Raw genomic sequence first — 15,820 nt, forward strand, 5'->3', positions numbered from 1 at the left:
ACAAGAGAAGGAAGGTCTACTTCAAACCATTCACGAATAAACATCAACCGTACACTGTAGGAGGTCAATGCAGAAGTTAAAAACTGTGAGCGTTATCCGGAAAATATAGCTGTCTTCCTCCTGAATAATATGAGCTGACATGCGCATTTTGCAATCACTTTTTATGTTAATAAAAGACTGCCACGCTGTGAATAGGACTAAAGAAAGAGAAAACATAAAGAATGAGAGCTTGCTTTCATTTCACCAAAAGAAACTGTCCAATCTGGAATGAATCAAACTGAGGAAGCAGGTTCCTCTCTCCGGTAAAAATCTCAGCCAATCGCAACAGAGTCCTCACGTACACACCCAGTCCAGGCAACCGACATTCCTCCGTTGGTTGTTTTGCTTTCACGCACACGCATCCAATCGGATCATTTGGTTTGGCATCTGAAAGCTAAACTCTTCTGTTTACTGGCTGGCTGTCAGGCGGCCGGGTAACATGTTAGGATGTGCTCAGCAGCATGCACCGCACAACTAGTGATGTCATTGAGAGGGTCATTGCTTTCAGCGAATGCAGCACCGTGACAGCCGTAGGTTATCCCTGACCACGGAGAGTTCATGTAAGCGTGTTTCTCTTTCTGATCTTACTGTACTCAACATGCTTTGAGCTATTCTTTATGCACCTATTTTAGCTTCCTAAATGTGAAGGATTTAGGCATAACACAATTTGCGATATCAACTTAATTTTACCAGAGCAGTTTGAATAGCCTCATAATTTGTGAACCGCGCCTAGTTTCACATGCAAAATGGAGATTTATATTACATGTTTCTGTTGTTTGTCAGTGCTGTAAATCCATACTTTTTCAATCTTTTATTGCCACCAGGACATTCTTTTCGTTCGACAGACCCGGCAACCGACTGACTGAATGCCATGTGATACCTTTAGCCATGTATAGGCGTTTTTTTTTCCTGCGTGGTCCTTGCCTTGTGGGGCTTCTTTGGTTTTTCTACCCACAGCTGTGGATTTAGTGTTGGTGATTGAAACAGCGCTAACTGAATGTGGTAGTCTGACAAAGACCTGCCTTTTTAGATTCGTTATCACATATACAGCTGTATACATTTTATATTACTACACAATACATAACAAAACCATGCTCTTTCTTAGTGTGTCAGTCAGGTCTAACATTATTTTGAGCGAAGCAAGAAATTCCTGTAATTACCCAATATTGCCCTATATTACCCACGCCTACATTTATTTCCATATCAAGAGACACAACTTTTCCATACCTGCATTTTCATTTTCAGATCATCTTTTGAATGTAGTGCGAACTCGACTCAAACCTATTGGAGCGCTATATCAGCACCAGTTGCGTTCATTTTTTACGAGAATCATACGATGTGAAGCTGACACCGAGACCCAAGCATGCTTCCACAGTTCAAAAGTCGGCAGCTCTGCGTTGGCGTCACCTGCTCTCCTGATCATTGGCTTTCAAGTTATTGATAGTCCAATGGGTTTAATGAAACTGAATCTAGTGCTGTGGTAATGCACACCGTAGCTGCCTTACAGCGCCATCACAAAAGGTCACAAAATTTTGTCACACTAATACCCAAACAAGCACTGGCAAAGCCAGTAGGTCTCGCCTATGCAAGACTTATTGGCTTTGCCAATGTGTTTTAGCCATGTTGTATACCAGCGTGGCTGCTGTTGGGCATAGCTAAAAGTTAGTGGGGCAGGCGCAGAGAAGAGTTTGCGTGGAGTGACGTAGTGTGGAATGGTAAAGAGTGGGGTTGAGTGTTGTAGAGTGGAGTGGCAGAGAGTATCGTGTTTTGGAGTGGCATAGTGTGGAATCGCATGGAATGGCACATACTGGTTTGATATAGAGTAGAGTCCATTGGTGTAGAGTGATGCAGAATATAGTAGCGTGCCGTGGCATTGATCGCAGTGGCATTGAATTCAGTGGCATACAGTGCGGTGTCATAGAATGAGGTGGCAGAGAATAGAGTGGCGCATAGTAGAGTGGAGTGGTACAGATTATAGTCTTGCATATTGGAGTGGAATGTAGTAGTTTATAGGGTTGAGTGGCGCAGAGTAGTATGGTGTAGTTTAGGGTGGATTAGTGTAGAGTGGGGTAGAGAGCAGTGGCTTAGAGTAGAAAGATGCAGAGTAGAGAGCGTGACAGAATGCAGCTGTGTGGAGTGTATTGGTGCAGAATGCATTGGTTAAGAGTAGAGTGGTGTAAAGTGCAGTTGAAAAGAGTGGAGTGTTGTATAGTGAAGTGACATAGAGTGGAGTGGTTCAGGGTAGAGTGCTGTTGCGTAGAGTGGCATTGAGTCTAAATGTGTAGAGTAAAGTGGTGTAGAGTGCAGTGGCGCATATTAGATGAGAGTGACATAGAGTGGATTGGCGTCGAGTGCAGGGACAGAGAGTTGCGTTTTATAGAGTAAAACGCATTGGCGTAGAGAGTATTGGCATAGAGTGTAGTGGCGTAGAGTGCAATGCTTCAGAGTGGCGTAGAGTGGAGTTGTGCAGAGTAGAGTGGCGAAGAGTGCTTTGTATAGAGTAGAGTGGTACTGGGGAGGGTAGAGAGGCATAGCGTGAAGTGGCATAAAGTGCAATGGCGTAGAATGGAATGGTGCAGAGTGCAGTGGCGTAGAGTGGTATAAAGTGGAGTGGTTTAGAGCAGTGTGAAGTGGTGCAGAGTAGAGTGGAGTACCATAGAGTGGAGTATGCATGGTATGGTAGTTCACTGCCATTGCAAACAACACATTTTCAATTTAAATGAAGATTACATTTGCACAGACATACACTTTTATTCTGATATATCCTAAAATACTTACGCACTTCATTTAAATGTTGTTGTGTGATAGAAAAAAACTATTTCCTGCCCCGAGTATCCAGCAAGATTGTCATATATTTCCTCTCGCTTTGAAGTTAGAGAAAGAAAAGTGAACAAAGCGCATGGCATTTGACCTCTGCTTTTGAATACACAGCAAATGTGACAAGATAAGAATATTTAAAGGCTTGTTTATAGAAAGGGAATTTGTGGAAGGATGCAGTAAATATGGTTCAAGCAACAGAAGGGACAATCTAAACCTGAAGAACCTAAAACAAATAAATTCAGCAAATAGAAAGCCAGAAAATGGCAGCTACAACCACAAAGCCAATGGTAATCAACGTGCAGAATGCATTCCTAGGTCAACTTTCTGATAGACCTTAAGATATCTTTAGCAAACCAGATAGCTGTGCTGTCTGGTAGGGTGCAACCTAAAAAGACCATGTTTTCTACTTCAGGAGTGTGCCCTAATGGTGGACGGACATTTTACCTCTGTGTAGATGCTATTGCATTCAGTCCATTGATTCAATGGAACAGATAAATGGTGTGTTCTACTTTATTCTTGCATATCCAAAATAATTTCTCAGCCCAGGCAACGCCTTTTGTCCTTATAACAAGGCTGCATCAAGGATCCATATCTTCGTGCACTTCCTAAAAGCATCCACTTCACTGGTTTCAATTATTCCATATTTCATTAGTTTATTTATTCTCATTTAGCACTGAATCACTGTACCCACGAGGAAACGGCCAGCAACAAAGCATTCTTGAAATTTGGAATAATATACCAGTCTCCTTGAATCAATGGACTGAATGTGAAAGGACTAGCTTTTGGACTCTGAATACAATAGTATCCACATGGATGTTATTAATTAAGTTGTGCCTTAGATTACCCATTGAGTATGTCTCTCAGTGTTATATGTAACTGTGGATTTGAAGGAGGTTCAAAGGCAATAGGTCCTCGGGAGTGAGAGTACCACTGTTGTGAATTTTGAAATAGCTACCAATCAGCACAGTGAACTATAGCCATCACTGCATTTTTTGTTGTTTTTTTCTTTTGATAAATGAAAGCCTAGGACTGGCAACATGGTGTTCTTGTGATATATAGGCATTATTCACTAAAAAAAACAAAGGTTACAGAGACTTTATAGTTAGGTTCTGAATTTACTCTTACAAAACCAAAGAAACTCAGCAGTTATAGAGTTCTTTCAAGTAAATAAAACTTGGGCCCTAAGGTAACTGTAACTCGCGCTCTCGCCATGCACAGTTGTCTCATCAATAATTTTATTGCAAATGTTGCAGTGACAATTTGAAAGATGGCATAGAATATGTAATCATTGATATAATATGTGGCGTAATTAGCTGTGCATGGCGATGGCGCAAGTTATATTTATTTTAGGGCGCAAGTTTTAGTTAACTGCTGAATTTCTTTGGTTTTGAACGAGTACATTCAGAACCTATCTAAAACGTCCCTAGTACCTTTGTTTTTTTCAGTGAATTTCTATGTTTTTTTTTTACGTATAGTAATTTTTATTGCTATACATGAATCCAACCACCGCCGCGCACGGCCAGAGGCCTTGCGCAGCGGTGGTTGGCCAAAGTCAGGCCCTGAGGCCAACCCCCTATAAGCACCCAACCTTGCACTGTGCACAACCTTCTCCTATGCACAGAAGGGGTTGCCCGCAAGAGCTGGCGTGCAGCCAGTCCCTGAGACCACCCCCCATAACCACCCAACCCAATGCTGTGTACAGTCCTTTGCGCATGCATGGCAGAAGTTGGCTGCAAACTCTCTGGGTGTGAGAATAGGTGTGAGAGCCTGTATCTGGAGGTAAGAGTGGCTGTCAGAGTGTCTATCTAGGTGTGAGAGTGCATAGATCAGTGTTTTAGGGGGTGCGTCAGTATGTGCGCAGGTCTGTGAGTGGGTGCTTTAGGGTTTCAGTGAGTCTGTGAGTGGGTGTGTGAGTGGGTGCTTAACTGTCTGAGTGAGTCTGAATTGGTTTGTGAGGGTCTGACTGAGGCTGTGAGTGAGTGCATGAGGACCAGAGTGGGTTTGTGAGTGGGTGTGTGATTGTCTGAGTAGGTGTGTGAGTGGGAGAATTGATTGAAAGAGAGACAGAAAGAGAGAGAAAGAAAGTGAGAGAGTTTTTTTAGGCTTTGATCCTGCTATACTTAGAATGAGATATTTGTCTAAAATTTAAATTAAAAAAATATATTTGTAATTCTTAAAAAATATAATAATTTGTTTTTTATAAAAAAATAATAAAAAATGGAAACAAGTCCAGCTGGACTGGAACCCCCAGTGCTCAGTGTGAAGGTCTGCAACCTTCACACTGACCTATGTTTTTTTTCTTTTAGACCTTTATGGGCTATCTGGGACCACAACGGAGCCCTCAAGGGCTTCCCCTCAGCCTTACTGATTTATTTAATTATTAATTGTTTAAAATTAAAAAGCCCCTGATGTGCTATCTGGCACCACGGGCGGATCCTTATTGCTTCCCTTGCAGTGCTAATGCTTCAGCAAGCAGGGAGCTGCTTTGCCAGCAGCTCCCTGCTTGCTGAAGCATTTCATCTCTGTCTCCTGTACGCGTGCAGGGGACAGAGATGAAAGCTGCAGATTTTTACAGAGGGACATGTTTTACATGCCCCCTGTATATAATTCAGTAGAAGCCCCAGGGAGGTGGTGGTTCCCGGGTCCATGGGCCCGCATATATTTAAATAGAAGCCCCTGGCAGTTGGTGGTCCCCGGGGTGAAGGGGCTGAGGCCCCCCGCAAATATCAAAATTGAAGCCCTGGAGAGGTGGTGGTCCCTAGGGCGCTGGGGGTGTCTGGGCCCCCTGCATATATTTAAATAGAAGCCCCAAGGGGTGGTGGTCCCCAGGGCCCGGGGGGCGTGGCCCCCCTGCATATATTTAAATAGAAGCCCCTGGGAGGTGGTGGACCCCGGGACGCAGAGTGGGGTGCAGGCCCTCCCGCATATATTCGATTTTAAGCCCTGGGGAGGTGGTGGTCCCCAGGGCTGTGGGGCGAGTGGGAGGCCCTCCACAGAAAATGTTAATGCCCCCAGGAACTGGCCCACGAGGGAGCCTATCAAAAAATAAGCACAGGAGCCTGTGCTTGTTTTATTTTTTATTTTTTTAAATTGCTGCGGATTTGCAAATATTGCATATTTGTGGCTAAAAAATAATTTAAAAAATGCTTTTTTGCTCTGGGGGGGTCTCTATGGGACCCCCTCGCCAGTGCTAAGAGGTCAGGGTGTCTCTACCCTTTTCTTTTTTTTTCTTTTTTAGTTTTGTTTTTCTGGGGGTAGGCTCAAGCTGAGTCCCAACATGGCTGCCAAAATTTCCTGGTTTGAAATGTTGTCAGCCAATCAGAACTGTGCATTTCCCTGCACAAGCTTGTCTTTGTTCGTGAATACTCTGCACTCAGAGATATAAAATGCTTAATTTCCCTAAATTTCTCAAAAACTGCGGAACCGATTTACACCAATTAACAAAAAGCACAATCTGCGTACTGACAGCTAGCTTTCTGCCAAATTTGGTGTAATTCCGTCCAGCGGTTCAGACTGTAGACTCATTGACAGATCCTATGGAAATTAACATGGGAAATGCAAAGGTTTTTTTTGCCCCCTTTTTCTCGGCCCCTGCTTGACAGATCACCCCAAAACGTTCCATGAGCACCAAGAATCACCAGGCCACTTTTTTTTTGGGGGGGGGGGGAAGATTCGTCAAACAGTGCCAAAGATATAGACAAGTCAAATGCTTTTCCTATGGAAACATGGTCCTAACTGTAACTAGTGGCGAAAGCCGCTAGGTAATTAACCATAGCATAGTAGGCATGCATTTATAATTATCTCCGTGTTTCTTGTCCTCATCATTATGACATGAGGCGAATCCCACTGACCGCAACAGGAAACAAACAGGAATGCTAGAGAAAACCGCACCCACCTTCAGCTGGCCAGTAACATATGGTTCATAGTCCTCACCTCTTCCTGTTGTGTTTCCTGTTGTAGAAGGCTGGCTCTCTATATAATGTACAAAAATGATGTGCACTATCCCGAGTGTCCAAGCAACCCCACCCTTGTTTACAGAAGTAAAAACTAGACTACCTAATGTTCTAATGTTTATGGTAGCTTGGTTGAGCAGTTAGGCCAATCTTGGAAAAGTGCTAAGCACTTGTTGTACTCACAGTATCAATAAATGTGGACACACACTCAAAAGTATAACTCAAAACTTATTTTTACAAAAATACTTCTGATTTTTATAATTTTTTTAAGACCAAGATCATCAAAATCGGTTAAGTACTTTTTAAGTTATGATTTTTCAAAGTTTAGAAAATGTATTTTTCTGTGTGTAATTATGCACCATAGGAATCAATGGGACTTAACTTTAAAAATGCATATAAGACCAGGCAATGGTTTTACCAATGTCTCCTTCTGTTTTTAGGTCAAGGCTGTCTGGATCGCCTGTGGAGCAGCTGGAGAAGTTTGGGCGGGTCCCGGTTCTGGCTGGAGCAGCTGCTGACAGTCTTTGGAGCTGTTGAAGGACCACGGCGGGGGACGACTCGGAAAAGCACTGCACAGGTGGATTTCAAGGTGAGTCCGGTTGGTTGCCTTGGAGTGTAGAGATTGCAAGGAGTGGGGGACGCATAGAGACATCTGGTTCTCCAGTGCAGGGGCCAGGGAGGCCGGGTGCAGAGCAGGTAGGTAGGCCAAGAGCTGTGCAAAAAAGTGCCCTTGGAACCAGTAGGTAGGTCAATTTGAGGGTGCATTGTAGGCCAGCAGGGCCACTCTGTGGGTGGATTTTATGCATCCTGAAGTCCCTCTATTGGTGCTTGCTTCTGGTCGTTGGAGAGTCCCAAGTGGACTTATCCTCTGGGTGTCTGACTTTGGGGGTCCAGTACCCCTAGCTATTGGACAGTTGAGCCACTGGAGGTCGCACTGTCACCAAATGGGGCACACTTGCAGGGTTTGTCTTTTGGGTCAGTTGGGTGGATTTTGGTCCAGCTGCTCTGTCCAGTTTCTTGGTCAGCGGCTAGTCAGTGAACTAGACATCACTGGTTTCTGTGTCTTGCTTGCAGGGAGTGATGCCTTCCCTCTGGAGGGAGGTCCTTGACAATTTTCAGAAGGGTGGATTTCCTCTCAGGTTTCTTAGAGTCCGTCCGATGTCCAGTCAACCCCTCTGCGGCAATTGTGGAGTCCTGGGTGCAGCACTCAGGGTCTGGCACCTTTTTATTTGTTCAGCAGGACTTCTGTTCTCAAGCCTTGGGTCTCTTTGTTGCTGGCCTTCTTGTGTCTGTGGAATCTGATCTGCAGGTCTAGGGATGCCCGCTAAATACTGTATCATGTGGGCGTGAAGGGGAGTTCCTGGTAGTGACCAATGGGTCATCTACCTTGGGGTGGCTACACCCACTATGTGACCTCTTCCTGTGGGCAGAGGTCACTTCCCTATCCCCGATTGGCTATTTCCCTACCATTCAAGATGGAGGAAAATGAAATGGAGGGGTCACCTCGCATGCAACACCTTAGGGGTGGTGCAGGCTTGGGTGGGCACGCCTCATATCCTTTGTGCATTTCCCACTGTTTCTCCTGCCAAAAGTGGGGTTTTACAATGGGGCGGCCAGCTGCTGCTAGCATCGGGGCTGGATGTTGAGTTTCAAGGGTGACAGGCTCTTTGAAGCTCGCAGACAGGGCTGTGCACATTCCTGGAGGAGGAGGTGTAGCACATCTGCCCAGGAAGGGCTTTGTGTTCTGGACCCAGAGAGCAAAGGCCCTCATCCTATAGTTCCAGAATGTTGTCTGGTGGTGGCAGGCTGGTTGTGATCGGCCACCAACCAAGCCAGGGTTAGTTAGTTTTGCAGGGGTCACCTCTAAGGTGGCCCCTGGGTACATTTTGCAATTAATCCACTACTGGTACCAGTTTGGATTTATTGTCCTGAGTTTTATACCAAACAACCCAGGGTTCAGAGTGGCCATCATGTAGCTGTGAAACTCGTACTGACCAGTGTCCAGCACATACTTTTAAAATGGCTGCTCTGCTCACTTACTTTGTCCCAGGTTTGGCAAGGACACAGTAGGGGTATATTGCTCATGCATCTATGCCCACACGTGCAGTATAGTGCACCCTGCCTTAGGGCTGAATGGCCTGGCAGAGGGCTAACTTAGCTATATTGCATGCAGGGTGTAGCGGACAGGTCACACAGGCCGTGTGCCATGTCAGTTTTTCATTTTAGGATTGCACCAGGACTTTGGCCTGCAATGGCAGTGCTGGGTGCCCTTGGATGCATGGTCCCTGAGGGTGGCACTATCTGTCCTACTGCCCTCAGGGGCCTACCCTTAGTACCCCATGCCCTGTGTACCATTTACTAGGGACTTATAGTGGCAGCTAATGGTGTTGCCAATTGTGCCAACACATCACAACAGTTTTGGGAAAGAGATCTGGTCCAGGGAATCTAGTTAACAGGGGTCCTGGGCACTAACAAGTTTGAAACCACATCAAATAGCAGGCAATTAGTGGGGGGCTTACCATGTCAAAGGAGGAACTTTCTCACACCTGTTTTGGAACGAGTATGAGGGATTGCTGAGGTTAGAGGTTGGTTCTAGTCAGTGATGGTATTTCTCAGTTGTGGGCTTGGAGGGACCTCAAGTCTAGGCAGGAGCACAGAATTGGTATGCCGTTGGTTTCCTGAGGTAACCCTGCCCCATTTTCTCGGATGGAAGCTGTATGTATTTGGACATGCAAGTTGACTGGTGGTTGGCCCTACATGCTCTATGCCCTCCGAGAGTTTGTCTCTATGTAAGCACGGTCAATGTGCATAGCACATGCAGTGATCTTAAATCTTCTGTGCGCATACATGGGGTTTCATTTTCAGAGCCTCACGTTTGTGATAAGAATTGTGTTGACAGACTAAAGCATTTGGGACTCTTAACACCTTATATCTATCAAGCAAACTTATATTTATTTAGCATCTAGAATGACATATGTGGAGTTATTAGCTGAATGTACTTGGTGAACCCCCAAAGGCACACATCTTCAAAATAAATGTGAGGTTGCACTGACTCATGTGTAGTCGGTGGTTAGTAATGTACATTTTGATGTCCACCAACGTGAGCCAGTTGAATTATTGACACTGTCCAATTAGAAATTATTATAGCTGTGCCAACAAACTGATTGGGTCATATGCTTAATTTGGTGTTGTAATAATGAATAATGCGTCATCAGCCAGTTGTTGTCTCTTCCTTGAACTGATGTTTTTCTCATCCCTTTTGGGTGCAGTGTAATTGCCTGGACTGCTAGACAAACGCAGCAGTTTCAACTTGGCTGGTTAGAAACTGTTGTAATCTAGAAACATCTGAATCAGCTGCAACGATTTAGGAACTAAATGTACCAACAGTATTTTAAGGAACCCGAACAATTATTGGAGAAGTACAATGAATGAACTATTGAAGGAGACTGTTGATATATTGGCCCCTGTTAAAAACAGTGTACAAAATCAACCTACATGTATGTCAAATAAAAGGTTGAAAGAAGAAGTAGCCAAACTAAAGAGCAAACTTTGCCACTTATAGTAGGTAAAGTGCACAGATTACACTACAGATGCTAGAAACAAGTGGCTTGCTCTCAATGGAGAGCAGGGTGAGAGAGGGGATAGGATATGGTGTAACTGCGATAGCTACAGAGTTTGGAACTGAGGAACCAGGTTTATGTCTCAGCGGCTGCTCAACATCCTGTGATTCTCGGCAGATCACTTAGGGCCTTATTACGAGTTTGGCAGAGGGGATTACTAAATCACAAACATGATGGATATCCCGTCCTCGTGTTTCAACTTCGATTATATCCGATGGAACTTGTAATACGGCGGATGGGATATCCGTCACGCTTGTGATGGAGTAATCCCTTCTGCCAAACTCGTAATGAGGCCCTTAATCTCCCTGTTCCTACAAAAATATCTATTGATGGATCTATCCATCCATCCATCCATTTATAAATGAATGAATGCATTCTAGCGTAATATAATCAGTGCTCATGTAAAGCGCTCCAGGATCTTGAGCCGAGGTCATGCTATATAAGACTGCAAAAAAAAAAAAAAAAAAACCTTTTATAAAAGCTATAAAAGCTGCCAAAAGTATGTATCATGCAAACAGAATTTTAAATTCATCAAATTCTACCAAGGTACTGTTCCAAGTTATTAAGGAATTTAAAGAACTACCAGGGTGTTTGACAGTCAACTGCACAGAAAGTAAAGGCAATCAATTTAGGGAATTCGTTAAACAAAAAATCCAGGCAATTAGTGAGCACCTGTCATACAACGGTCTTTACAGTGATGGTTTGCAACTGGACTTTAGTTTGGACACGAAACAAAAGAGATCTGAACAATTATCTGAACTAAAAGGGGAGGACTTTCTTGACCCAATATTGTGCCTGCTGGCTGCATAAAAACCTCTTAGCTATATTATGTTCAGGTGTTCAGTAGTCCAGTCCATCATAAGTGCATTTTTAAGTACTGGCAACGTACCAAATTAATTATTTAAAAAGGTCCACTTTCATTCATTAAACAATCTTCCCTAGATCTAGACAGTATAGCAAACTATATGCCAGTGCCCCAATTGCCCTTTCTTGCTTAGTTACTGAGCAGCAATATTTAATCAGGTGTTTGTTTTTGTGAAGTCCCAGGCTCTGCTTCGTCCTACTCATTCCGGATACCGATGAGGTTGTAGTACAGAAAGCGTTATTACAGCAGTGCTCGATGATTTACGCTGATCACAATAACGCTATGGTGGCCATCCCATTGGATTTGTGTTTTTTTGTAAAGACGTTTATTATTATTTTTGCATATACAACATCCACATGTCCCTTATACGTCAACAACGCTGGTGAGAGTGGGGAATTCGACCATGCGCTCCTCGTGCTCAGCAAATAAGATACATAGCAGAACATGCTGAGGCCTCGATGCCAGTGCATAAGTACTGTCCGCAGGAGGAAACAATGAAGCCCAGTAAGCAAAGCACTAAGAATAGTTAGTAGGCATAAAAGAGAAATATGGAGAAAAACGACAACAATAACCATATTCTTGTTTAACATAAACTATGTAAAAATAAACAATTAGAAACTGTGTGTACGTGTTTAGTTCCAAGCCCTCTGTCGCCCCCACAGAACCCTGCAGGTTTCTTGGTCTTCCATCAGGACCACTCACAGAAGAGTGGCCTCCATTGAAGTACGTGGGCATATGCTCCGCTCCCGTGCCTTCCTGCCACCAGCGTTCAATCCAGTGGCCGGGTGTTTTAAGTGCCCTTTTGGCCCCCGAGGGTCACGAGCGCATTCATGGGGTGGGTTCATCGGAACCCACGTCTGACTTCTCTTAACTATGAATCCCAGCAGCTCAGCGGGTCCTCCCGCTTCCACCCTCGAGCGCCCCGTCCTGTGCACAGCTAAATCCACCAGTCCTGCAGCACTTCAGTTCCCCCAGCAGAGTGTCGCTGCAGGCCACTGTATCAACGAATAGCAGCTCTGTACATCCCCATAGCGCCTTCAATAGAGCCTCTGTGGGGGCCCGAAAACAGCGCCCCACATCTGAGGGCCGAGTACAGCAGGAACTGCTTCGGGCTAGCCCATAGTTGATCATCAGTTCTTCAAAGGGGTGCAACCACTTGTCTGCTCACATCTTGATTCTTGCCTCCCCCAGTCTCTAGTTCAATATATAATGCGTAGGGTCGCACATTCCGGCATCGCCCACACGGGGGTGGAGGGGGCTGGGAGAATAGAGCGTGGACTTCGCTCCACCTTATATATACCACTTCCAAGTGTACAGAGCCACCCCTAACAATACACTGTTGGAGTTCCTAGGTGGAAAAACATCTAGTAGTTGATGTAGGAGGCGTCGACCACCCAGTTCGCTCACTACTCTGGTGTATTCCAGCTGTGGGGCTCGAGCCAACCATCACACCATCCACTGCAAGTGGGCTGCTGGGTAAAATAACTCCAAATTGGGAGCTCCCAGTCCTCCATCCAAGGGAGCGTGGAGCTTACTGAGGGCTATTCAGTGTTTACCATCCCCCATGTTTGTGCCTTCTCCAAGCCTTGTAGGTCCCTAAAGACCATCGCGATTACCACGAAGAAGTACAGTAACCTGGGCAGCACCAACATTTTAGGGATGGCCATCCTGCCCATCGGCAACAGTGGCAAGCCTGCCCAGAAAGGGAGCGAGCGGCAAATTAAAGTTATCCCGTTGCCCAAGTTTCCCTCTGTTAAGTTGTTCGCCCCGTGGTACTCCTGAACTCCCAAATATTTAATGGTGTCGAATTTCCATAGCACGCCGGCTTGCGTCAGAGATGCTCAGTAGTCTTTCGTCAGTGGAGTCAAGGGAAATAAACAGGACTTTTCCCAGTTAATGCGGATTCCCGCCCAAAGTCCTCCAGTTCCGACTTAACTTCTGGGAGCAAGTTTGGTTCTGCCCTGGTGCGCTGCCGGGTGACAGACAGTGTGCGCAGAAGTGTCACCCACTTGAGAAAGGGCAATCCAATGCCCATTCGCCTCATCACCGCCATGAAACATGCCCCCCCAGTGTGTCAAACTCCTTTTCAAAGTCTAATGATGCGACCCAGCCAGTTGTCTCCGTGCACTTCCCCAGTCCATGATGGAAACAGTTGCCGCAGGTTAAGGAACGTATTATACTCTGGTATAAATTCATTCTGTTCCGGGTGCACTAATGCATCATCCGCCGCCACCAGTCGATTGGCTAATACCTGACACACACCTCGCAGTCTAGATTTAAGAGGGACAGGGGGCAGTACTGCATCACATTCAGGGTGTCCTCTCCAGGTTTTGCTAGTACCACAATCATTCCCTTTTTCATGGAGCTCAGGAGGGACCCACAAGACAGCGCCGCCTCAATATACCTTCAATAACCTAGAGGTCAGCTGGTCCGAAAGGCGGCATAAAACTCGACGGAGAGATCGTCTGTGTGCGGTATCTTCCCACGCGCAATCTGTGCGGTTGCTCCCTTCATCTCCTCCAGAGTTAAAGGGCTATCAGATGCTGTCTATGAGAGGGTTAACTGCTGGGGTCCCCATCCTCTCTAGACATGCTGAGGCCACCTCCTTTGTTTCTCTCATATTGTTCGCGTATAACCCCCTGTAGTAGTCCTCAAACCCCTTATTTATCTCCAGTTGGGAGTACACTACTTGCCCTTAACACAGGCGGATTGCTGCTATGAGACTACTGGGGATTCCTTTCTCAGTAGCCATGCTAGGAGGCTGCCAGCTTTGCCCCCCGTTTTGTGTTGCTGCTGGAGGTAGGCTTTGTAGTCCAAGTTAGACAACCTGCATAAAAACCCTCTTGTGGGGATCAAGGCGTTCCTCTTTCAATCGGCTCAAGAAACCTGGTAATAGCTGGAAGACAGAGTAGAGAGTGAGACCTCCTTCGGGCCAGGCTGAGACAGACGGGGGCTGGAAGATGGTGAGGTGCAGACATAGATCAACTAACAGGCTTTGAGTCAGACCATTTAAGGAACAGGCAGGGCAAGAGAGGGTTCACACCTGCTTTGGCCCCCTTTTGCTTTACCAGTGTGGCCCCCTGAGTATTGTCCAGGGCGTGTCCAGACCCTGTGTCTTGGGCACTCCTTACCCCTCTGATGGCCACTCCCACGTAGCTGTCCTGTGCCCTCATCGTTTGACTCCTTTGACTCAGGTTCTCCTTTCTCTACGATCCTGGAGGGGGATTGGGAAGTACAGGGGGAGAAAAAGCAGGACCCCCCCACTGTCCTTCTGTTCCAGCAGTTTCAGCAGGAGAGCGCATTCAGGCCAGGGGGGCAGCCATCTCCCTCTCACCAATGTGACTATCTGTCAGTACCTGGGTAGCCCCCACTACGCGCCTTTCGGTCCAGGTGGATGACTTGACCTCCACTTTGTCAGGGGCAGATGAGGGATAACTGCTGCCAGGTCTCGCAGCGTTCCCCACGTGAGGTGAGCTACAGTCCCCCCCGGGTGGTTTTTCTGTAGTGTTGTGCAGAGGGCTAAACAGGCGCTCGAAATTTTGGTTTTTGGAATGATAGTCTTACTAAAACACCCATTGGGGAGAGTTCATCGAACCTAGGAGCCCTGGAATACACCTCCTAAAGGAGCAAGAATCATCATGTGTTACTGCCCAGCTGCACCATCTGTCAATGTTGTGGCGTACACAGCCACCTGCTGTGCCCCACATAGTCTCTAACATCTAAAGGGAAAGTTGGGAGGGGAAGGCCTGCTCGCCTTCCTTGCTGTTGGAGCAGGCCCCACCTCAGCCTCCGCCGTGGTGCCTGTCTCCTCATACACTTGAGTGCCCACCCGGACCGTCAGTTGAGTGACTATGCACCCCCAGGCACCTACTCTGCTCTGCGGAGGGCCTCAGATGGGGATGGATCACACCTGCTCCAGCTGCCACCATCTGTAGTATGTAATACGCTGCTGTGGCTATTGGAGGCTTCAGAGAGATCTTGTAGCCGGCTACAACCTCCTGCTGCTTCGCTGGAGTTAGGTGGTCTCCACAGTCTGTTGTCATGGGCAGGTTGACGGGATGTCTAAGCTTTCTACCAGGATCATTTACAGACCCAGGACGGAGCTTGCAACTATGCGACTGCTCCTGCTGCCATCTTGGACACTCTTCAATCCCATTGGATTTATTAGTATGTTTTATACCATTGACCACCAGTTGCAGCAAGATGACTGGCTGGTTTCAATGCCAGGAATACTACTATAGGTTGTAGAGGCGAATCAGGCCGCACATTTACATTCAAATTATGTTACAAGCTAAGTCAGTGTGCACAAATCTAGAAGGCCCACCCCTTCGCCTTCTTATGACGGAAACCCAATATGAATTCTATACAGGATTCAGCACACAATAATGTTATTATTAGATTCCATATAGCAAGGATAATCATGTTATTGTTAGATCCAAATAGCAAGGACGATCATCGACATTGAATTGTCTTATTTCAGTGTATCCAAATCCGAAACACTCGAGCCATAGGCCATGTTCAAA

The 15,820-nt window shown here is 46.0% G+C and overlaps 1 protein-coding gene across 2 annotated transcripts in view; it reads left to right on the forward strand.

Moving 5' to 3' along the window:
- The first annotated feature begins 445 nt into the window (after positions 1 to 445).
- The window catches only part of SFXN3 (sideroflexin 3), a 223,764-nt gene continuing 208,389 nt past the window's right edge, over positions 446 to 15,820 (forward strand). The window contains exons 1-2 of one of the 2 annotated variants that reach the window (XM_069239539.1): positions 495 to 599; positions 7,253 to 7,401. The gene's annotated coding sequence lies outside the window, so the exon portion shown is untranslated. Of the gene's footprint in view, positions 600 to 7,252; positions 7,402 to 15,820 lie in introns of both variants that reach the window. The other variant, XM_069239538.1, reaches the window with a different exon arrangement.

This window comes from Pleurodeles waltl, chromosome 6, assembly GCF_031143425.1.
Source record: "Pleurodeles waltl isolate 20211129_DDA chromosome 6, aPleWal1.hap1.20221129, whole genome shotgun sequence".
Lineage (NCBI taxonomy): Eukaryota > Metazoa > Chordata > Amphibia > Caudata > Salamandridae > Pleurodeles > Pleurodeles waltl.